The sequence below is a fragment of the Ambystoma mexicanum genome, chromosome 10, assembly GCF_040938575.1.
Source record: "Ambystoma mexicanum isolate Mex_15411 chromosome 10, UKY_AmexF1_1, whole genome shotgun sequence".
NCBI classification, from domain to species: domain Eukaryota; kingdom Metazoa; phylum Chordata; class Amphibia; order Caudata; family Ambystomatidae; genus Ambystoma; species Ambystoma mexicanum.
The window spans coordinates 15,398,799-15,422,653 of NC_090932.1; positions in this window are offsets into that span (position 1 = coordinate 15,398,799).

Genomic DNA, 23,855 nt, shown 5'->3' on the forward strand with positions numbered 1-23,855 from the left:
CAGATGTGTGACATGTCAAGCAGCTGTGGCAGCTGTTGATATGTGCCATGTCAAGCAGCTGCAATATCTGCAGATGTGTGACATGTCAAGCAGCTGCAGCAGCTGTGGATGTGTGACATGTGACCATGTGCAGCAGCTGTGGATGTGTGACATGTGACATGTGACAAGGCAGCTGCAGCAGCTGTGGATGTGTGACATGTGAAGCAGCTCCAGCAGCTGTGGATGTGTGACATGTGAAACAGGTGCTGCAGCTGTGGATGTATGAAATGTGAAGCAGCTCCAGCAGCTGTGGATGTGTGACAAGTGAAGCAGCTGCAGAAGCTGCAGATGTGTGCCATGTGAAGCAGCTGCCGCAGCTGTGGATGTGTGACATGTGAAGCAGCGTCAGCCTCTGCGGATGTGTGAAAACTGAAGCAGCTGCAGCAGTTGTGGATGTGTGACATATGACCTGTAAAGCAGCTGCAGAAGCTGCGGATGTGTGACATGTGAAGCAGCTACAGCAGGTGTGGATGTGTGACATGTGAAGCAGTTGCAGCAGCTGTGGATGTGTGACATGTGAAGCAGGTGCAGCAGCTGTGGATATGTGACATGTGATGCAGCTTCAGCCTCTGCGGATGTGTGAAATGTGAAGCAGCTGCAGCAGCTGTGGATGTGTGACATATGACCTGTGATGCAGCTGCTGAGACTGCGGATTTGTGACATCTGAAGCAGCTACAGTAGCTGTGGATGTGTGATATGTGAAGCAGTTGCAACAGCTGTGGATGTGTGACATGTGAAGCAGCTGCAGCAGCTGCAGTTGTGTGATATGTGAAGCAGCTGAATCATCTGTGGATGTGTGACATGTCAAGCAGCTGCGGCAGCTATTGATGTGTGACATGTCAAGCAGCTGCAACGTCTGCAGATGTGTGACATGGAAGCAGCTGCAGCAGCTGTGGATGTGTGACATGTGAAGCAGGTGCAGCAGCTGTGTGACATGTGACAAGTGACATGTGAAGAGGCAGCTGCAGCAGCTGTGGATGTGTGACATGTGAAGCAACCGCAGCAGCTGTGGATGTGTAACATGTGAAGCAGGTGCTGCAGCTGTGGATGTATGACATGTGAAGCAGCTCCAGCAGCTGTGGATGTGTGACATGTGAAGAAGCTGAAGCAGCTGTGGATGTGTGACATGTGAAGCAGGTGTAGCAGCTGTGGATGAGTGAAATGTGAAGCAGCTGCAGCAGCTGCGGTTGAGTGAAATGTGAAGCAGCTGCATCAGCTGTGGATGTGTGACATGTGAAGCAGGTGCAACAGCTGTTGATGTGTGGCATGTGAAATGTGAAGCAGCTGCAGCAGCTGTGGATGTGTGACATGTGAAGCAGGTGCAGCAGCTGTGGATGTGTGAAATGTGAAGCAGCTGCAGCAGCTGTGGATGTGTGACATATGACCTGTGAAGCAGTTGCATCAGCTGTGGATGTGTGACATGTGAAGCAGGTGCAGCAACTGTGGATATGTGACATGTGATGCAGCTGCAGCCTCTGCAGATGTGTGAAATGTGAAGCAGCTGCAGCAGCTGTGGAGGTGTGACTTATGACCAGTGAAGCAGCTGCAGAAGCTGTGGATGTGTGACATGTGAAGCAGCTACAGCAGCTGTGGGTGTGTGACATGTGAAACAGTTGCAACATCTGCGGATGTGTGACATATGAAGCAGCTCCAGCAGCTGTGGATGTGTGACATGTGAAGCAGCTGCAGCAGCTGTGGATGTGTAACATGTGAAGCAGGTGCTGCAGCTGTGGATGTATGGCATGTGAAGCATCTCCAGCAGCTGTGGATGTGTGACATGTCAAGCAGCTGCAGCAGCTGTGGATGTGTGACATGTGACCATGTGCAGCAGCTGTGGATGTGTGACATGTGACATGTGACAAGGCAGCTGCAGCAGCTGTGGATATGTGACATGTGAAGCAGCTCCAGCAGCTGTGGATGTGTGACATGTGAAGCAGGTGCTGCAGCTGTGGATGTATGACATGTGAAGCAGCTCCAGCAGCTGTGGATGTGACAAGTGAAGCAGCTGCAGAAGCTGCAGATGTGTGCCATGTGAAGCAGCTGCCACAGCTGTGGATGTGTGACATGTGAAGCAGCTGCAGCCTCTGCGGATGTGTGAAAACTGAAGCAGCTGCAGCAGTTGTGGATGTGTGACATATGACCTGTAAAGCAACTGCAGAAGCTGCGGATGTGTGACATGTGAAGCAGCTACAGCAGGTGTGGATGTGTGACATGTGAAGCAGTTGCAGCAGCTGTGGATGTGTGACATGTGAAGCAGGTGCAGCAGCTGTGGATATGTGACATGTGATGCAGCTTCAGCCTCTGCAGATGTGTGAAATGTGAAGCAGCTGCAGCAGCTGTGGATGTGTGACATGTGAAGCAGCTGCAGCAGCTGTGGATGTGTAACATGTGAAGCAGGTGCTGCAGTTGTGGATGTATGGCATGTGAAGCATCTCCAGCAGCTGTGGATGTGTGACATGTGAAGAAGCTGCAGAAGCTGTGGATGTGTGACATGTGAAGCAGCTGCAGCAGCTCTGGATGTTTGACATGTAAAGGAGCTGAAGCAGCTGTGGATGTGTGACATGTGAAGCAGCTGCAGCATCTGCAGATGTGTGACATGTCAAGCAGCTGTGGCAGCTGTTGATGTGTGCCATGTCATGCAGCTGCAACATCTGCAGATATGTGACATGTCAAGCAGCTGCAGCAGCTGTGGATGTGTGACATGTGACAAGTGAAGAGGCAGCTACAGTAGCTGTGGATGTATGACATGTGAAGCAGTTGCAGCAGCTGTGGATGTGTGACATGTGAAGCACCTGCAGCAGCTGCAGTTGTGTGATATGTGAAGCAGCTGAATCATCTGTGGATGTGTGACATGTCAAGCAGCTGCAGCAGCTATTGATGTGTGACATGTCAAGCAGCTGCAACATCTGCAGATGTGTGACATGTGAAGCAGCAGCAGCAGCAGTGGATGTGTGACATGTGAAGCAGGTGCAGCAGCTGTGTGACATGTGAAAAGTGACATGTGAAGAGGCAGCTGCAGCAGCTGTGGATGTGTGACATGTGAAGCAACTGCAGCAGCTGTGGATGTGTAACATGTGAAGCAGGTGCTGCAGCTATGGATGTATGACATGTGAAGCAGCTCCAGAAGCTGTGGATGTGTGACATGTGAAGAAGCTGAAGCAGCTGTGGAGGTGTGACATGTGAAGCAGGTGTAGCAGCTGTGGATGTGTGAAATGTGAAGCAGCTGCAGCAGCTGCGGTTGAGTGAAATGTGAAGCAGCTGCATCAGCTGTGGATATGTGACATGTGAAGCAGGTGCAACAGCTGTTGATGTGTGGCATGTGAAATGTGAAGCAGCAGCTGTGGATGTGTGACATGTGAAGCAGGTGCAGCAGCTGTGGATGTGTGAAATGTGAAGCAGCTGCAGCAGCTGTGGATGTGTGACATATGACCTGTGAAGCAGCTGCAGAAGCTGTGGATGTGTGACATGTGAAGCAGCTACAGAAGCTGTGGATGTGTGACATGTGAAGCAGTTGCATCAGCTGTGGATGTGTGGCATGTGAAGCAGCTACAGCAACTGTGGATATGTGACATGTGATGCAGCTGCAGCCTCTGCAGATGTGTGAAATGTGAAGCAGCTGCAGCAGCTGTGGAGGTGTGACTTATGACCAGTGAAGCAGCTGCAGAAGCTGTGGATGTGTGACATGTGAAGCAGCTACAGCAGCTGTGGATGTGTGACATGTGAAACAGTTGCAACATCTGCGGATGTGTGACATGTCAAGCAGCTGTGGCAGCTGTTGATGTGTGCCATGTCAAGCAGCTGCAATATCTGCAGATGTGTGACATGTCAAGCAGCTGCAGCAGCTGTGGATGTGTGACATGTGACCATGTGCAGCAGCTGTGGATGTGTGACATGTGACATGTGACAAGTCAGCTGCAGCAGCTGTGGATGTGTGACATGTGAAGCAGCTCCAGCAGCTGTGGATGTGTGACATGTGAAGCAGGTGCTGCAGCTGTGGATGTATGACATGTGAAGCAGCTCCAGCAGCTGTGGATGTGTGACAAGTGAAGCAGCTGCAGAAGCTGCAGATGTGTGCCATGTGAAGCAGCTGCCGCAGCTGTGGATGTGTGACATGTGAAGCAGCTGCAGCCTCTGCGGATGTGTGAAAACTGAAGCAGCTGCAGCAGTTGTGGATGTGTGACATGTGACCATGTGCATCAGCTGTGGATGTGTGACATGTGACATGTGACAAGGCAGCTGCAGCAGCTGTGGAGTGTGACATGTGAAGCAGCTCCAGCAGCTGTGGATGTGTGACATGTGAAGCAGGTGCTGCAGCTGTGGATGTGTGACATGTGGAGCAGCTACAGCAGGTGTGGATGTGTGACATGTGAAGCAGTTGCAGCAGCTGTAGATGTGTGACATGTGAAGCAGGTGCAGCAGCTGTGGATATGTGACATGTGATGCAGCTTCAGCCTCTGCAGATGTGTGAAATGTGAAGCAGCTGCAGCAGCTGTGGATGTGTGACATATGACCTGTGATGCAGCTGCTGAGACTGCGGATTTGTGACATCTGAAGCAGCTACAGTAGCTGTGGATGTGTGATATGTGAAGCAGTTGCAACAGCTGTGGATGTGTGACATGTGAAGCAGCTGCAGCAGCTGCAGTTGTGTGATATGTGAAGCAGCTGAATCATCTGTGGATGTGTGACACGTCAAGCAGCTGCGGCAGCTATTGATGTGTGACATGTCAAGCAGCTGCAACATCTGCAGATGTGTAACATGGAAGCAGCTGCAGCAGCAGTGGATGTGTGACATGTGAAGCAGGTGCAGCAGCTGTGTGATATGTGACAAGTGACATGTGAAGAGGCAGCTGCAGCAGCTGTGGATGTGTGACATGTGAAGCAACCACAGCAGCTGTGGATGTGTAACATGTGAAGCAGGTGCTGCAGCTGTGGATGTATGACATGTGAAGCAGCTCCAGCAGCTGTGGATGTGTGACATGTGAAGAAGCTGAAGCAGCTGTGGATGTGTGACATGTGAAGCAGGTGTAGCAGCTGTGGATGAGTGAAATGTGAAGCAGCTGCAGCAGCTGCGGTTGAGTGAAATGTGAAGCAGCTGCATCAGCTGTGGATGTGTGACATGTGAAGCAGGTGCAACAGCTGTTGATGTGTGGCATGTGAAATGTGAAGCAGCTGCAGCAGCTGTGGATGTGTGACATGTGAAGCAGGTGCAGCAGCTGTGGATGTGTGAAATGTGAAGCAGCTGCAGCAGCTGTGGATGTGTGACATATGACCTGTGAAGCAGTTGCATCAGCTGTGGATGTGTGACATGTGAAGCAGGTGCAGCAACTGTGGATATGTGACATGTGATGCAGCTGCAGCCTCTACAGATGTGTGAAAAGTGAAGCAGCTGCAGCAGCTGTGGAGGTGTGACTTATGACCAGTGAAGCAGCTGCAGAAGCTGTGGATGTGTGACATGTGAAGCAGCTACAGCAGCTGTGGATGTGTGACATGTGAAACAGTTGCAACATCTGCGGATGTGTGACATGTGAAGCAGCTCCAGCAGCTGTGGATGTGTGACATGTGAAGCAGCTGCAGCAGCTGTGGATGTGTAACATGTGAAGCAGGTGCTGCAGCTGTGGATGTATGGCATGTGAAGCATCTCCAGCAGCTGTGGATGTCTGACATGTGAAGAAGCTGCAGAAGCTGTGGATGTGTGACATGTGAAGCAGCTGCAGCAGCTCTGGATTATTGACATGTAAAGGAGCTGAAGCAGCTGTGGATGTGTGACATGTGAAGCAGCTGCAGCATCTGCAGATGGGTGACATGTCAAGCAGCTGTGGCAGCTGTTGATGTGTGCCATGTCATGCAGCTGCAACATCTGCAGATATGTGACATGTCAAGCAGCTGCAGCAGCTGTGGATGTGTGACATGTGACAAGTGAAGAGGCAGCTACAGTAGCTGTGGATGTATGACATGTGAAGCAGTTGCAGCAGCTGTGGATGTGTGACATGTGAAGCACCTGCAGCAGCTGCAGTTGTGTGATATGTGAAGCAGCTGAATCATCTGTGGATGTGTGACATGTCAAGCAGCTGCAGCAGCTATTGATGTGTGACATGTCAAGCAGCTGCAACATCTGCAGATGTGTGACATGTGAAGCAGCTGCAGCAGCAGTGGATGTGTGACATGTGAAGCAGGTGCAGCAGCTGTGTGACATGTGAAAAGTGACATGTGAAGAGGCAGCTGCAGCAGCTGTAGATGTGTGACATGTGAAGCAACTGCAGCAGCTGTGGATGTGTAACATGTGAAGCAGGTGCTGCAGCTGTGGATGTATGACATGTGAAGCAGCTCCAGAAGCTGTGGATGTGTGACATGTGAAGAAGCTGAAGCAGCAGTGGATGTGTGACATGTGAAGCAGGTGTAGCAGCTGTGGATGTGTGAAATGTGAAGCAGCTGCAGCAGCTGCGGTTGAGTGAAATGTGAAGCAGCTGCATCAGCTGTGGATATGTGACATGTGAAGCAGGTGCAACAGCTGTTGATGTGTGGCATGTGAAATGTGAAGCAGCTGCAGCAGCTGTGGATGTTTGACATGTGAAGCAGGTGCAGCAGCTGTGGATGTGTGAAATGTGAAGCAGCTGCAGCAGCTGTGGATGTGTGACATATGACCTGTGAAGCAGCTGCAGAAGCTGTGGATGTGTGACATGTGAAGCAGCTACAGAAGCTGTGGATGTGTGACATGTGAAGCAGTTGCATCAGCTGTGGATGTGTGGCATGTGAAGCAGCTGCAGCAACTGTGGATATGTGACATGTGATGCAGCTGCAGCCTCTGCAGATGTGTGAAATGTGAAGCAGCTGCAGCAGCTGTGGAGGTGTGACTTATGACCAGTGAAGCAGCTGCAGAAGATGTGGATGTGTGACATGTGAAGCAGCTACAGCAGCTGTGGATGTGTGACATGTGAAACAGTTGCAACATCTGCGGATGTGTGACATGTGAAGCAGCTCCAGGAGCTGTGGATGTGTGACATGTGAAGCAGCTGCAGCAGCTGCGGATGTGTAACATGTGAAGCAGGTGCTGCAGCTGTGGATGTATGGCATGTGAAGCATCTCCAGCAGCTGTGGGTGTGTGACATGTGAAGAAGCTGCAGAAGCTGTGGATGTGTGACATGTGAAGCAGCTTTAGAAGCAGCAGATGCATGCCATGTGATGCAGCTGCAGCAGCTGCAGATGTGTGACTATTGAAGCAGGTGCAGCAGCTGTGGATGTGTGACATGTGACATGTGAAGCAGCTGCAGCAGCTCTGGATGTTTGACATGTAAAGGAGCTTAAGCAGCTGTGGATGTGTGACATATGAAGCAGCTGCAGCATCTGCAGATGTGTGACATGTCAAGCAGCTGTGGCAGCTGTTGATGTGTGCCATGTCATGCAGCTGCAACATCTGCAGATATGTGACATGTCAAGCAGCTGCAGCAGCTGTGGATGTGTGACATGTGACATGTGAAGAGGCAGCTGCAGCAGCTGTGGATGTGTGACATGTGAAACAGCTGCAGCAGCTGTGGATGTGTAACATGTGAAGCAGGCGCTGCATCTGTGGATGTATAACATGTGAAGCAGCTCCAGCAGCTGTGGATGTGTGACATGTGAAGCAGCTGCAGCCTCTGCGGATGTGTGAAAAGTGAAGCAGCTGCAGCAGCTGTGGATATGTGACATATGACCTGTAAAGCAGCTGCAGAAGCTGCGGATGTGTGACATGTGAAGCTGCTGCAGCAGCTGCAGTTGTGTGATATGTGAAGCAGATGCAGCAGCTGCAGATTTGTGACATGCGAAGCAGCTGCAGCTGCTGTGGATATGTGACATGTAACATGTGAATCAGCTGCAACAGCTATGGATGTGTGATATGTGAAGCAGATGCAGCAGCTGCGGATGTGTGACATGTGAAGCAGGTGCAGTAGCTGTGGATGTGTGACATGTGAAGCAGCTGCAGCATCTACGGATGTATGACATGTGAAGCAGCTGCAGCAGATGTGGATGTGTGACTTGTGAAGCAGGTGCAGCTGCTGTGAACGTGTGACATCTGAAGCAGCTGCAGCAGCTGTGGGTGTGTGAGATGTGAAGCAGGTGCAGCAGCTGTGGATGTGTGACATGTGACATGTGAAGCAGCTGGAGCAGATGTGGATGTGTGAAATGTGAAGCAGCTGCAGCAGCTGTGGATGTGTGACATGTGAAGCAGATGCAGCAGCTGTGGATGTGTGACATGTGACATGTGAAGCAGCTGCAGCAGCTGTGGATGTGTGACATGTAAAGCAGCTGCAGCAGATGTGGGTGTGTGACATGAAAAGCAGGTGCAGCAGCTGTGGATGTGTGATACGTGGCATGTGAAACAGCTGCAGAATCTGCAGATGTGTGACATGTGAAGCAGCTGCAGAAGCTGTGGATGTTTCACATGTGAAGCAGGTGCAGCAGCTGTGGATGTGTGACATGTGAAGCAGGTGCAGCAGCTGTGTATGTGTGACATGTGACATGTGAATCAGCTGCAGCTGTTGTGGATGTGTGACATGTGAAGCAGCTGCAGCAGCTACGGTTGAATGACGTGAAGCCACTGCAGCATCTTTGGATGTGTGACATGTGAAGCAGGTGCAACATCTGTGGATGTGTGACATGTGACATGCGAAGCAGCTGCAGAATCTGTGGATGTGTGATACGTGGCATGTGAAACAGCTGCAGAATCTGCAGATGTGTGACATGTGAAGCAGCTGCAGAAGCTGTGGATGTTTCACATGTGAAACAGGTGCAGCAGCTGTGGATGTGTGAAATGTGAAGCAGCTGCAGCAGCTGTGGATGTGTAACATGTGAAGCAGGTGCAACAGCTGTGGATGTGTGACATGTGAAGCAGCTGCAGCAGCTGTGGAGGTGTGACATATGACCAGTGAAGCAGCTGCAGAAGATGTGGATGTGTGACATGTGAAGCAGCTTCAGCAGCTGTGGATGTGTGACATGTGAAACAGTTGCAGCAGCTGTGGATGTGTGACATGTGAAGCAGGTATAGCAGCTGTGGATGTGTGAAATGTGAAGCAGCTGCAGCAGCTGCGGTTGAGTGAAATGTGAAGCAGCTGAATCAGCTGTGGATGTGTGACATGTGAAGCAGGTGCAACAGCTGTTGATGTGTGGCATGTAAAATGTGAAGCTGCTGCAGCATCTGTGGATGTGTGACATGTGAAGCAGCTACAGAAGCTGTGGAGGTGTGACATGTGACCAGTGAAGCAGCTGCGGAAGATGTGGATCTGTGACATGTGAAGCAGCTACAGCAGCTGTGGATGTGTGACATGTGAAACAGTTGCAGCAGCTGCAGTTGTGTGATATGTGAAGCAGCTGTAGCATCTGCGGATGTGTGACATGTGAAGCAGCTGCGGCAGCTGTTGATGTGTGACATGTCAAGCAGCTGCAACATCTGCAGATGTGTGACATGTGAAGCAGCTGCAGCAGCTGTGGATGTGTGACATGTGAAGCAGGTGCAGCAGCTGTGGATCTGTGACATGTGACATGTGAAGAGGCAGCTCCAGCATCTGTGGATGTGTGACATGTGAAGCAGCTGCAGCAGCTGTGTATGTCTAACATGTGAAGAAGGTGCTGCAGCTGTGGATGTATGACATGTGAAGCAGCTCCAGCAGCTGTGGATGTGTGACATGTGAAGAAGCTGCAGCAGCTGTGGATGTGTGACATGTGAAGCAGCTGCAGAAGCGGCAGATGTGTGCCATGTGAAGCAGCTGTAGCAGCTGTGGATGTGTGACATTTGAAGCAGGTGCAGCAGCTGTGGATGTGTGACATGTGACATGTGAAGCAGCTGCAGCAGCTCTGGATGTGTGACATGTGAAGCAGCTGCAGCATCTGCAGATGCGTGACATGTCAAGAGGCTGTGGCAGCTGTTTATGTGTGACATGTCAAGCAGCCGCAACATCTGCAGATGTGTGACATGTCAAGCAGCTGCAGCAGCTGTGGATGTGTGACAAGTGAAGCAGCTGCAGAAGCTGCAGATGTGTGCCATGTGAAGCAGCTCCAGCAGCTGTGGATGTGTGACATGTGAAGCAGCTGCAGCCTCTGCGGATATGTGAAAAGTGAAGCAGCTGCAGCAGCTGTGGATATGTGACATATGACCTGTAAAGCAGCTGCAGAAGCTGCGGATGTGTGACATGTGAAGCAGCTACAGCAGGTGTGGATGTGTGACATGTGAAGCAGTTGCAGCAGCTGTGGATGTGTGACATGTGAAGCAGGTGCAGCAGCTGTGGATATGTGACATGTGATGCAGCTTCAGCCTCTGCGGATGTGTGAAATGTGAAGCAGCTGCAGCAGCTGTAGATGTGTGACATATGACCTGTGACGCAGCTGCTGAAGCTGCGGATGTGTGACATGTGAAGCAGCTGCAGCAGCTGCAGTTGTGTGATGTGTGAAGCAGCTGCAGCATCTGCGGATGTGTGACATGTGAAGCAGCTGCGGCAGCTATTGCTGTGTGACATGTCAAGCAGCTGCAACATGTGCAGATGTGTGACATGTGAAGCAGCTGCAGCAGCAGTGGATGTGTGACATGTGAAGCAGGTGCAGCAGCTGTGGATGTGGGACATGTGACATGTGAAGAGGCAGCTGCAGCAGATGTGGATGTGTGACATGTGAAGCAACTGCAGAAGCTGTGGATGTGTAACATGTGAAGCAGGTGCTGCAGCTGTGGATGTATGACATGTGAAGCAGCTCCAGCAGCTGTGGATGTGTGACATGTGAAGAAGATGAAGCAGCTGTGGATGTGTGACATGTGAAGCAGCTGCAGAAGCGGCAGATGTGTGCCATGTGACATGTGAAGCAGCTGCAGCAGCTCTGGATGTGTGACATGTGAAGGAGCTGCAGCAGCTGTGGATCAGTGACATGTGATGCAGCTGCAACATCTGTGGATATGTGACATGTGAAGCATCTGTGGCAGCTGTTGATGTGTGACATGTCAAGCAGCTGCAACATCTGCAGATGTGTGACATGTCAAGCAGCTGCAGAAGCTGTGGATGTGTCACATGACGCAGGTGCAGCAGCTGTGGATGTGTGACATGTGAAGCAGCTGCAGCATCTGCAGATGCGTGACATGTCAAGAGGCTGTGGCAGCTGTTTATGTGTGACATGTCAAGCAGCCGCAACATCTGCAGATGTGTGACATGTCAAGCAGCTGCAGCAGCTGTGGGTGTGTGACATGAAAAGCAGGTGCAGCAGCTGTGGATGTGTGATACGTGGCATGTGAAACAGCTGCAGAATCTGCAGATGTGTGACATGTGAAGCAGCTGCAGAAGCTGTGGATGTTTCACATGTGAAGCAGGTGCAGCAGCTGTGGATGTGTGACATGTGAAGCAGGTGCAGCAGCTGTGTATGTGTGACATGTGACATGTGAATCAGCTGCAGCTGTTGTGGATGTGTGACATGTGACATGTGAAGAGGCAGCTCCAGCAGCTGTGGAAGTGTGAAATGTGAAGCAGCTGCAGCAGCTGTGGATGTGTAACATGTGAAGCAGGTGCTGCAGCTGTGGATGTATGACATGTGAAGCAGCTCCAGAGCTGTGGATGTGTGACATGTGAAGCAGCTGCAGAAGCTGTGGATGTGTGACATGTGAAGCAGCTACAAAAGCTGTGGATGTGTGACATGTGAATCAGTTGCAGCAGCTGTGGATGTGTGACTTGTGAAGCAGGTGCAGCAGCTGTGGATATGTGACATGTGATGCAGCTGCAGCCTCTGCGGATGTGTGACATGTCAAGCAGCTGTGGCAGCTGTTGATGTGTGCCATGTCAAGCAGCTGCAACATCTGCAGATGTGTGACATGTCAAGCAGCTGCAGCAGCTGTGGATGTGTGACATGTGATGCAGGTGCAGCAGCTGTGGATGTGTGACATGTGACATCTGACATGTGAAGAGGCAGCTGCAGAAGCTGTGGATGTGTGACATGTGAAGCAGCTGCAGCAGCTGTGGATGTGTAACATGTGAAGCAGGTGCAGCAGCCGTGGATGTGTGACATGCGAAGCAGGTGCAGCAGCGGTGTATGTGTGACATGTGACATGTGAAGCAGCTGCAGCAGATGTGGATTGTGACATGTGAAGCAGCTGCAGCTGCTGTGGATGTGTGACATATGAAGCAGCTGCAGCAGCTGTGGATGTGTGACATGTGAAGCAGGTGCAGCAGCTGTGGATGTGTGAAATGTGAAGCAGCTGCAGCAGCTGCAGTTGAGTGACATGTGAAGCAGCTGCAGCAGCTGCGGATGTATGACATGTGAAGCAGCTGCAGCAGCTGTGGATGTGTGACATGTGAAGCAGGTGCAGCAGCTGTGGATGTGTGAAATGTGAAGCAGCTGCAGCCTCTGCAGATGTGTGAAATGTGAAGCAGCTGCAGCAGCTGTGGATGTGTGACATATGACCTGTGAAGCAGCTGCAGAGCTGTGGATGTGTGACATGTGAAGCAGCTAGAGCAGCTGTGGATGTGTGACATGTGAAGAAGGTGCAGCAGCTGTGGATATGTGACATGTGATGCAGCTGCAGCCTCTGTGGATGTGTGACATGTCAAGCAGCTGTGGCAGCTGTTGATGTGTGCCATGCCAAGCAGCTGCAACATCTGCAGATGTGTGACATGTCAAGCAGCTGCAGCAGCTGTGGATGTGTGACATGTGACGCAGGCGCAGCAGCTGTGGATGTGTGACATGTGAAGCAGCTGCAGCAGCTTTGGATGTGTAACATGTGAAGCAGGTGCAGCAGCTGTGGATGTGTGACATGCGAAGCAGGTGCAGCAGCTGTGTATGTGTGACATGTGACATGTGAAGCAGCTGCAGCAGATGTGGATTGTGACATGTGAAGCAGCTGCAGCTGCTGTGGATGTGTGATATATGAAGCAGGTGCAGCAGCTGTGGATGTGTGACATGTGAATCAGCTGCAGCAGATGTGGATTTGTGAAATGTGAAGCAGCTGCAGCAGCTGCAGTTGAGTGACATGTGAAGCAGCTGCAACAGCTGTGGATGTGTGAGATGTGAATCAGCTGCAGCAGCTGTGGATGTGTGACATGTGAAGCAGGTGCAGCAGCTGTGGATGTGTGAAATGTGAAGCAGCTGCAGCCTCTGCAGATGTGTGAAATGTGAAGCAGCTGCAGCAGCTGTGGATGTGTGACATAAGACCTGTGAAACAGCTGCAGAAGCTGTGGATGTGTGACATGTGAAGCAGCTACAGAAGCTGTGGATGTGTGACATGTGAAGCAGTTGCAGCAGCTGTGGATGTGTGACATGTGAAGCAGGTGCAGCAGCTGTGGATATGTGACATGTGATGCAGCTGCAGCCTCTGCAGATGTGTGAAATGTGAAGCAGCTGCAGCAGCTGTGGATGTGTGACATATGACCTGTGAAGCAGCTGCAGAAGCTGTGGATGTGTGACATGTGAAGCAGCTGCAGCAGCTGCAGTTGTGTGATATGTGAAGCAGCTGCAGCATCTGCGGATGTGTGACATGAGAAGCAGCTGTGGCAGCTGTTGATGTGTGACATGTCAAGCAGCTGCAACATCTGCAGATGTGTTACATGTGAAGCAGCTGCAGCAGCTGTGGATGTGTGACATGTGAAGCAGGTGCAGCAGCTGTGGATGTGTGACATATGACATGTGGAGAGGCAGCTCCAGCAGCTATGGATGTGTGACATGTGAAGCAGCTGTAGCAGCTGTGGCTGTGTAACATGTCAATCAGGTGCTGCAGCTGTGGATGTATGGCATGTGAAGCAGCTCCAGCAGCTGTGGATGTGTGACATGTGAAGAAGCTGCAACAGCTGTGGATGTGTGACATGTGAAGCAGCTGCAGAAGCGGCAGATGTGTGCCATGTGAAGCAGCTACAGCAGCTGTGGATGTGTGACATTTGAAGCAGGTGCAGCAGCTGTGGATGTGTGACATGTGACATGTGAAGTAGCTGCAGCAGCTCTGGATGTGTGACATGTGAAGGAGCTGCACCAGCTGTGGATGTGTGACATGTGAAGCAGCTGCAGCATCTGCAGATGGTTGACATGTCAAGCAGCTGTAGCAGCTGTTGATGTGTGCCATGTCAAGCAGCTGCAACATTTGCAGATGTGTGACATGTCAAGCAGCTGCAGAAGCTGTGGATGTGTAACATGTGACGCATGTGCAGCAGCTGTGGATGTGTGACATGTGACATGTGACATGTGAAGAGGCAGCTGCAGCATCAGTGGATGTGTGACATGTGAAGCAGCTGCAGCAGCTGTGGATGTGTAACATGTGAAGCAGGTGCTGCAGCTGTGGATGTATGACATGTGAAGCAGCTCCAGCAGCTGTGGATGTGTGACAAGTGAAGCAGCTGCAGAAGCTGCAGATGTGTGCCATGTGAAGCAGCTGCAGCAGCTGTGGATGTGTGACATGTGAAGCAGCTGCAGCCTCTGCGGATGTGTGAAAAGTGAAGCAGCTGCAGCAGTTGTGGATGTGCGACATATGACCTGTAAAGCAGCTGCAGAAGCTGCGGATGTGTGACATGTGAAGCAGCTACAGCAGGTGTGGATGTGTGACATGTTAAGCAGCTGCAGAAGCGGCAGATGTGTGTCATGTGAAGCAGCTGCAGCAGCTGTGGATGTGTGACATTTGAAGGAGGTGCAGCAGCTGTGGATGTGTGACATGTGACATGTGAAGTAGCTGCAGCAGCTCTGGATGTGTGACATGTGAAGGAGCTGCAGCAGCTGTGGATGTGTGACATGTGAAGCAGCTGCAGCATCTGCAGATGTGTGACATGTCAAGCAGCTGTGGCAGCTGTTGATGTGTGCCATGTCAAGCAGCTGCATCATCTGCAGATGTGTGACATGTCAAGCAGCTGCAGCAGCTGTGGATGTGTGACATGTGACCATGTGCAGCAGCTGTGGATGTGTGACATGTGACATGGCAGCTGCAGCAGCTGTGGATGTGTGACATGTGAAGCAGCTCCAGCAGCTGTGGATGTGTGACATGTGAAGCAGGTGCTGCAGCTGTGGATGTATGAAATGTGAAGCAGCTCCAGCAGCTGTGGATGTGTGACAAGTGAAGCAGCTGCAGAAGCTGCAGATGTGTGCCATGTGAAGCAGCTGCCGCAGCTGTGGATGTGTGACATGTGAAGCAGCTGCAGCCTCTGCGGATGTGTGAAAACTGAAGCAGCTGCAGCAGTTGTGGATGTGTGACATATGACCTGTAAAGCAGCTGCAGAAGCTGCGGATGTGTGACATGTGAAGCAGCTACAGCAGGTGTGGATGTGTGACATGTGAAGCAGTTGCAGCAGCTGTGGATGTGTGACACGTGAAGCAGGTGCAGCAGCTGTGGATATGTGACATTTGATGCAGCTTCAGCCTCTGCGGATGTGTGAAATGTGAAGCAGCTGCAGCAGCTGTGGATGTGTGACATATGACCTGTGATGCAGCTGCTGAGACTGCGGATTTGTGACATCTGAATCAGCTACAGTAGCTGTGGATGTGTGATATGTGAAGCAGTTGCAACAGCTGTGGATGTGTGACATGTGAAGCAGCTGCAGCAGCTGCAGTTGTGTGATATGTGAAGCAGCTGAATCATCTGTGGATGTGTGACATGTCAAGCAGCTGCGGCAGCTATTGATGTGTGACATGTCAAGCAGCTGCAACATCTGCAGATGTGTGACATAGAAGCAGCTGCAGCAGCAGTGGATGTGTGACATGTGAAGCAGGTGCAGCAGCTGTGTGACATGTGACAAGTGACATGTGAAGAGGCAGCTGCAGCAGCTGTGGATGTGTGACATGTGAAGCAACCGCAGAAGCTGTGGATGTGTAACATGTGAAGCAGGTGCTGCAGCTGTGGATTTATGACATGTGAAGCAGCTCCAGCAGCTGTGGATGTGTGACATGTGAAGAAGCTGAAGCAGCTGTGGATGTGTGACATATGAAGCAGGTGTAGCAGCTGTGGATGAGTGAAATGTGAAGCAGCTGCATCAGCTGTGGATGTGTGACATGTGAAGCAGGTGCAACAGCTGTTGATGTGTGGCATGTGAAATGTGAAGCAGCTGCAGCAGCTGTGGATGTGTGACATGTGAAGCAGGTGCAGCAGCTGTGGATGTGTGAAATGTGAAGCAGCTGCAGCAGCTGTGGATGTGTGACATATGACCTGTGAAGCAGTTGCATCAGCTGTGGATGTGTGACATGTGAAGCAGGTGCAGCAACTGTGGATATGTGACATGTGATGCAGCTGCAGCCTCTGCAGATGTGTGAAATGTGAAGCAGCTGCAGCAGCTGTGGAGGTGTGACTTATGACCAGTGAAGCAGCTGCAGAAGCTGTGGATGTGTGACATGTGAAGCAGCTACAGCAGCTGTGGATGTGTGACATGTGAAACAGTTGCAACATCTGCGGATGTGTGACATGTGAAGCAGCTCCAGCAGCTGTGGATGTGTGACATGTGAAGCAGCTGCATCAGCTGTGGATGTGTAACATGTGAAGCAGGTGCTGCAGCTGTGGATGTATGGCATGTGAAGCATCTCCAGCAGCTGTGGATGTGTGACATGTCAAGCAGCTGCAGCAGCTGTGGATGTGTGACATGTGACCATGTGCAGCAGCTGTGGATGTGTGACATGTGACAAGGCAGCTGCAGCAGCTGTGGATGTGTGACATGTGAAGCAGCTCCATCAGCTGTGGATGTGTGACATGTGAAGCAGGTGCTGCAGCTGTGGATGTATGACATGTGAAGCAGCTCCAGCAGCTGTGGATGTGTGACAAGTGAAGCAGCTGCAGAAGCTGCAGATGTGTGCCATGTGAAGCAGCTGCCGCAGCTGTGGATGTGTGACATGTGAAGCAGCTGCAGCCTCTGCGGATGTGTGAAAACTGAAGCAGCTGCAGCAGTTGTGGATGTGTGACATATGACCTGTAAAGCAGCTGCAGAAGCTGCGGATGTGTGACATGTGAAGCAGCTACAGCAGGTGTGGATGTGTGACATGTGAAGCAGTTGCAGCAGCTGTGGATGTGTGACATGTGAAGCAGGTGCAGCAGCTGTGGATATGTGACATGTGATGCAGCTTCAGCCTCTGCGGATGTGTGAAATGTGAAGCAGCTGCAGCAGCTGTGGATGTGTGACATATGACCTGTGATGCAGCTGCTGAGACTGCGGATTTGTGACATCTGAAGCAGCTACAGTAGCTGTGGATGTGTGATATGTGAAGCAGTTGCAACAGCTGTGGATGTGTGACATGTGAAGCAGCTGCAGCAGCTGCAGTTGTGTGATATGTGAAGCAGCTGAATCATCTGTGGATGTGTGACATGTCAAGCAGCTGCGGCAGCTATTGATGTGTGACATGTCAAACAGCTGCAACATCTGCAGATGTGTAACATGGAAGCAGCTGCAGCAGCAGTGGATGTGTGACATGTGAAGCAGGTGCAGCAGCTGTGTGACATGTGACAAGTGACATGTGAAGAGGCAGCTGCAGCAGCTGTGGATGTGTGACATGTGAAGCAACCACAGCAGCTGTGGATGTGTAACATGTGAAGCAGGTGCTGCAGCTGTGGATGTATGACATGTGAAGCAGCTCCAGCAGCTGTGGATGTGTGACATGTGAAGAAGCTGAAGCAGCTGTGGATGTGTGACATGTGAAGCAGGTGTAGCAGCTGTGGATGAGTGAAATGTGAAGCAGCTGCAGCAGCTGCGGTTGAGTGAAATGTGAAGCAGCTTCATCAGCTGTGGATGTGTGACATGTGAAGCAGGTGCAACAGCTATTGATGTGTGACATGTGAAATGTGAAGCAGCTGCAGCAGCTGTGGATGTGTGACATGTGAAGCAGGTGCAGCAGCTGTGGATGTGTGAAATGTGAAGCAGCTGCAGCAGCTGTGGATGTGTGACATATGACCTGTGAAGCAATTGCATCAGCTGTGGATGTGTGACATGTGAAGCAGGTGCAGCAACTGTGGATATGTGACATGTGATGCAGCTGCAGCCTCTGCAGATGTGTGAAATGTGAAGCAGCTGCAGCAGCTGTGGAGGTGTGACTTATGACCAGTGAAGCAGCTGCAGAAGCTGTGGATGTGTGACATGTGAAGCAGCTACAGCAGCTGTGGATGTGTGACATGTGAAACAGTTGCAACATCTGCGGATGTGTGACATGTGAAGCAGCTCCAGCAGCTGTGGATGTGTGACATGTGAAGCAGCTGCAGCAGCTGTGGATGTGTAACATGTGAAGCAGGTGCTGCAGCTGTGGATGTATGGCATGTGAAGCATCTCCAGCAGCTGTGGATGTGTGACATGTGAAGAAGCTGCAGAAGCTGTGGATGTGTGACATGTGAAGCAGCTGCAGCAGCTCTGGATGTTTAACATGTAAAGGAGCTGAAGCAGCTGTGGATGTGTGACATGTGAAGCAGCTGCAGCATCTGCAGATGTGTGACATGTCAAGCAGCTGTGGCAGCTGTTGATGTGTGCCATGTCATGCAGCTGCAACATCTGCAGATATGTGACATGTCAAGCAGCTGCAGCAGCTGTGGATGTGTGACATGTGACAAGTGAAGAGGCAGCTACAGTAGCTGTGGATGTATGACATGTGAAGCAGTTGCAGCAGCTGTGGATGTGTGACATGTGAAGCACCTGCAGCAGCTGCAGTTGTGTGATATGTGAAGCAGCTGAATCATCTGTGGATGTGTGACATGTCAAGCAGCTGCAGCAGCTATTGATGTGTGACATGTCAAGCAGCTGCAACATCTGCAGATGTGTGACATGTGAAGTAGCTACAGCAGCAGTGGATGTGTGACATGTGAAGCAGGTGCAGCAGCTGTGTGACATGTGAAAAAGTGACATGTGAAGAGGCAGCTGCAGCAGCTGTGGATGTGTGACATGTGAAGCAACTGCAGCAGCTGTGGATGTGTAACATGTGAAGCAGGTGCTGCAGCTGTGGATGTATGACATGTGAAGCAGCTCCAGAAGCTGTGGATGTGTGACATGTGAAGAAGCTGAAGCAGCTGTGGATGTGTGACATGTGAAGCAGGTGTAGCAGCTGTGGATGTGTGAAATGTGAAGCAGCTGCAGCAGCTGTGGTTGAGTGAAATGTGAAGCAGCTGCATCAGCTGTGGATATGTGACATGTGAAGCAGGTGCAACAGCTGTTGATGTGTGGCATGTGAAATGTGAAGCAGCTGCAGCAGCTGTGGATGTGTGACATGTGAAGCAGGTGCAGCAGCTGTGGATGTGTGAAATGTGAAGCAGCTGCAGCAGCTGTGGATGTGTGACATATGACCTGTGAAGCAGCTGCAGAAGCTGTGGATGTGTGACATGTGAAGCAGCTACAGAAGCTGTGGATGTGTGACATGTGAAGCAGTTGCATCAGCTGTGGATGTGTGACATGTGATGCAGCTGCAGCCTCTGCAGATGTGTGAAATGTGAAGCAGCTGCAGCAGCTGTGGAGGTGTGACTTATGACCAGTGAAGCAGCTGCAGAAGCTGTGGCTGTGTGACATGTGAAGCAGCTACAGCAGCTGTGGATGTGTGACATGTGAAACAGTTGCAACATCTGCGGATGTGTGACATGTGAAGCAGCTCCAGTAGCTGTGGATGTGTGACATGTGAAGCAGCTGCAGCAGCTGTGGATGTGTAACATGTGAAGCAGGTGCTGCAGCTGTGGATGTATGGCATGTGAAGCATCTCCAGCAGCTGTGGGTGTGTGACATGTGAAGAAGCTGCAGAAGCTGTGGATGTGTGACATGTGAAGCAGCTTTAGAAGCAGCAGATGCATGCCATGTGATGCAGCTGCAGCAGATGCAGATGTGTTACTATTGAAGCAGGTGCAGCAGCTGTGGATGTGTGACATGTGACATGTGAAGCAGCTGCAACAGCTGTGGATGTGTGAGATGTGAATCAGCTGCAGCAGCTGTGGATGTGTGACATGTGAAGCAGGTGCAGCAGCTGTGGATGTGTGAAATGTGAAGCAGCTGCAGCCTCTGCAGATGTGTGAAATGTGAAGCAGCTGCAGCAGCTGTGGATGTGTGACATAAGACCTGTGAAACAGCTGCAGAAGCTGTGGATGTGTGACATGTGAAGCAGCTACAGAAGCTGTGGATGTGTGACATGTGAAGCAGTTGCAGCAGCTGTGGATGTGTGACATGTGAAGCAGGTGCAGCAGCTGTGGATATGTGACATGTGATGCAGCTGCAGCCTCTGCAGATGTGTGAAATGTGAAGCAGCTGCAGCAGCTGTGGATGTGTGACATATGACCTGTGAAGCAGCTGCAGAAGCTGTGGATGTGTGACATGTGAAGCAGCTGCAGCAGCTGCAGTTGTGTGATATGTGAAGCAGCTGCAGCATCTGCGGATGTGTGACATGAGAAGCAGCTGTGGCAGCTGTTGATGTGTGACATGTCAAGCAGCTGCAACATCTGCAGATGTGTTACATGTGAAGCAGCTGCAGCAGCTGTGGATGTGTGACATGTGAAGCAGGTGCAGCAGCTGTGGATGTGTGACATATGACATGTGGAGAGGCAGCTCCAGCAGCTATGGATGTGTGACATGTGAAGCAGCTGTAGCAGCTGTGGCTGTGTAACATGTCAATCAGGTGCTGCAGCTGTGGATGTATGGCATGTGAAGCAGCTCCAGCAGCTGTGGATGTGTGACATGTGAAGAAGCTGCAACAGCTGTGGATGTGTGACATGTGAAGCAGCTGCAGAAGCGGCAGATGTGTGCCATGTGAAGCAGCTACAGCAGCTGTGGATGTGTGACATTTGAAGCAGGTGCAGCAGCTGTGGATGTGTGACATGTGACATGTGAAGTAGCTGCAGCAGCTCTGGATGTGTGACATGTGAAGGAGCTGCACCAGCTGTGGATGTGTGACATGTGAAGCAGCTGCAGCATCTGCAGATGGTTGACATGTCAAGCAGCTGTAGCAGCTGTTGATGTGTGCCATGTCAAGCAGCTGCAACATTTGCAGATGTGTGACATGTCAAGCAGCTGCAGAAGCTGTGGATGTGTAACATGTGACGCATGTGCAGCAGCTGTGGATGTGTGACATGTGACATGTGACATGTGAAGAGGCAGCTGCAGCATCTGTGGATGTGTGACATGTGAAGCAGCTGCAGCAGCTGTGGATGTGTAACATGTGAAGCAGGTGCTGCAGCTGTGGATGTATGACATGTGAAGCAGCTCCAGCAGCTGTGGATGTGTGACAAGTGAAGCAGCTGCAGAAGCTGCAGATGTGTGCCATGTGAAGCAGCTGCAGCAGCTGTGGATGTGTGACATGTGAAGCAGCTGCAGCCTCTGCGGATGTGTGAAAAGTGAAGCAGCTGCAGCAGTTGTGGATGTGCGACATATGACCTGTAAAGCAGCTGCAGAAGCTGCGGATGTGTGACATGTGAAGCAGCTACAGCAGGTGTGGATGTGTGACATGTTAAGCAGCTGCAGAAGCGGCAGATGTGTGTCATGTGAAGCAGCTGCAGCAGCTGTGGATGTGTGACATTTGAAGGAGGTGCAGCAGCTGTGGATGTGTGACATGTGACATGTGAAGTAGCTGCAGCAGCTCTGGATGTGTGACATGTGAAGGAGCTGCAGCAGCTGTGGATGTGTGACATGTGAAGCAGCTGCAGCATCTGCAGATGTGTGACATGTCAAGCAGCTGTGGCAGCTGTTGATGTGTGCCATGTCAAGCAGCTGCATCATCTGCAGATGTGTGACATGTCAAGCAGCTGCAGCAGCTGTGGATGTGTGACATGTGACCATGTGCAGCAGCTGTGGATGTGTGACATGTGACATGTGACAAGGCAGCTGCAGCAGCTGTGGATGTGTGACATGTGAAGCAGCTCCAGCAGCTGTGGATGTGTGACATGTGAAGCAGGTGCTGCAGCTGTGGATGTATGAAATGTGAAGCAGCTCCAGCAGCTGTGGATGTGTGACAAGTGAAGCAGCTGCAGAAGCTGCAGATGTGTGCCATGTGAAGCAGCTGCCGCAGCTGTGGATGTGTGACATGTGAAGCAGCTGCAGCCTCTGCGGATGTGTGAAAACTGAAGCAGCTGCAGCAGTTGTGGATGTGTGACATATGACCTGTAAAGCAGCTGCAGAAGCTGCGGATGTGTGACATGTGAAGCAGCTACAGCAGGTGTGGATGTGTGACATGTGAAGCAGTTGCAGCAGCTGTGGATGTGTGACACGTGAAGCAGGTGCAGCAGCTGTGGATATGTGACATTTGATGCAGCTTCAGCCTCTGCGGATGTGTGAAATGTGAAGCAGCTGCAGCAGCTGTGGATGTGTGACATATGACCTGTGATGCAGCTGCTGAGACTGCGGATTTGTGACATCTGAAGCAGCTACAGTAGCTGTGGATGTGTGATATGTGAAGCAGTTGCAACAGCTGTGGATGTGTGACATGTGAAGCAGCTGCAGCAGCTGCAGTTGTGTGATATGTGAAGCAGCTGAATCATCTGTGGATGTGTGACATGTCAAGCAGCTGCGGCAGCTATTGATGTGTGACATGTCAAGCAGCTGCAACATCTGCAGATGTGTGACATAGAAGCAGCTGCAGCAGCAGTGGATGTGTGACATGTGAAGCAGGTGCAGCAGCTGTGTGACATGTGACAAGTGACATGTGAAGAGGCAGCTGCAGCAGCTGTGGATGTGTGACATGTGAAGCAACCGCAGAAGCTGTGGATGTGTAACATGTGAAGCAGGTGCTGCAGCTGTGGATTTATGACATGTGAAGCAGCTCCAGCAGCTGTGGATGTGTGACATGTGAAGAAGCTGAAGCAGCTGTGGATGTGTGACATATGAAGCAGGTGTAGCAGCTGTGGATGAGTGAAATGTGAAGCAGCTGCATCAGCTGTGGATGTGTGACATGTGAAGCAGGTGCAACAGCTGTTGATGTGTGGCATGTGAAATGTGAAGCAGCTGCAGCAGCTGTGGATGTGTGACATGTGAAGCAGGTGCAGCAGCTGTGGATGTGTGAAATGTGAAGCAGCTGCAGCAGCTGTGGATGTGTGACATATGACCTGTGAAGCAGTTGCATCAGCTGTGGATGTGTGACATGTGAAGCAGGTGCAGCAACTGTGGATATGTGACATGTGATGCAGCTGCAGCCTCTGCAGATGTGTGAAATGTGAAGCAGCTGCAGCAGCTGTGGAGGTGTGACTTATGACCAGTGAAGCAGCTGCAGAAGCTGTGGATGTGTGACATGTGAAGCAGCTACAGCAGCTGTGGATGTGTGACATGTGAAACAGTTGCAACATCTGCGGATGTGTGACATGTGAAGCAGCTCCAGCAGCTGTGGATGTGTGACATGTGAAGCAGCTGCATCAGCTGTGGATGTGTAACATGTGAAGCAAGTGCTGCAGCTGTGGATGTATGGCATGTGAAGCATCTCCAGCAGCTGTGGATGTGTGACATGTCAAGCAGCTGCAGCAGCTGTGGATGTGTGACATGTGACCATGTGCAGCAGCTGTGGATGTGTGACATGTGACAAGGCAGCTGCAGCAGCTGTGGATGTGTGACATGTGAAGCAGCTCCAGCAGCTGTGGATGTGTGACATGTGAAGCAGGTGCTGCAGCTGTGGATGTATGACATGTGAAGCAGCTCCAGCAGCTGTGGATGTGTGACAAGTGAAGCAGCTGCAGAAGCTGCAGATGTGTGCCATGTGAAGCAGCTGCCGCAGCTGTGGATGTGTGACATGTGAAGCAGCTGCAGCCTCTGCGGATGTGTGAAAACTGAAGCAGCTGCAGCAGTTGTGGATGTGTGACATATGACCTGTAAAGCAGCTGCAGAAGCTGCGGATGTGTGACATGTGAAGCAGCTTCAGCCTCTGCGGATGTGTGAAATGTGAAGCAGCTGCAGCAGCTGTGGATGTGTGACATATGACCTGTGATG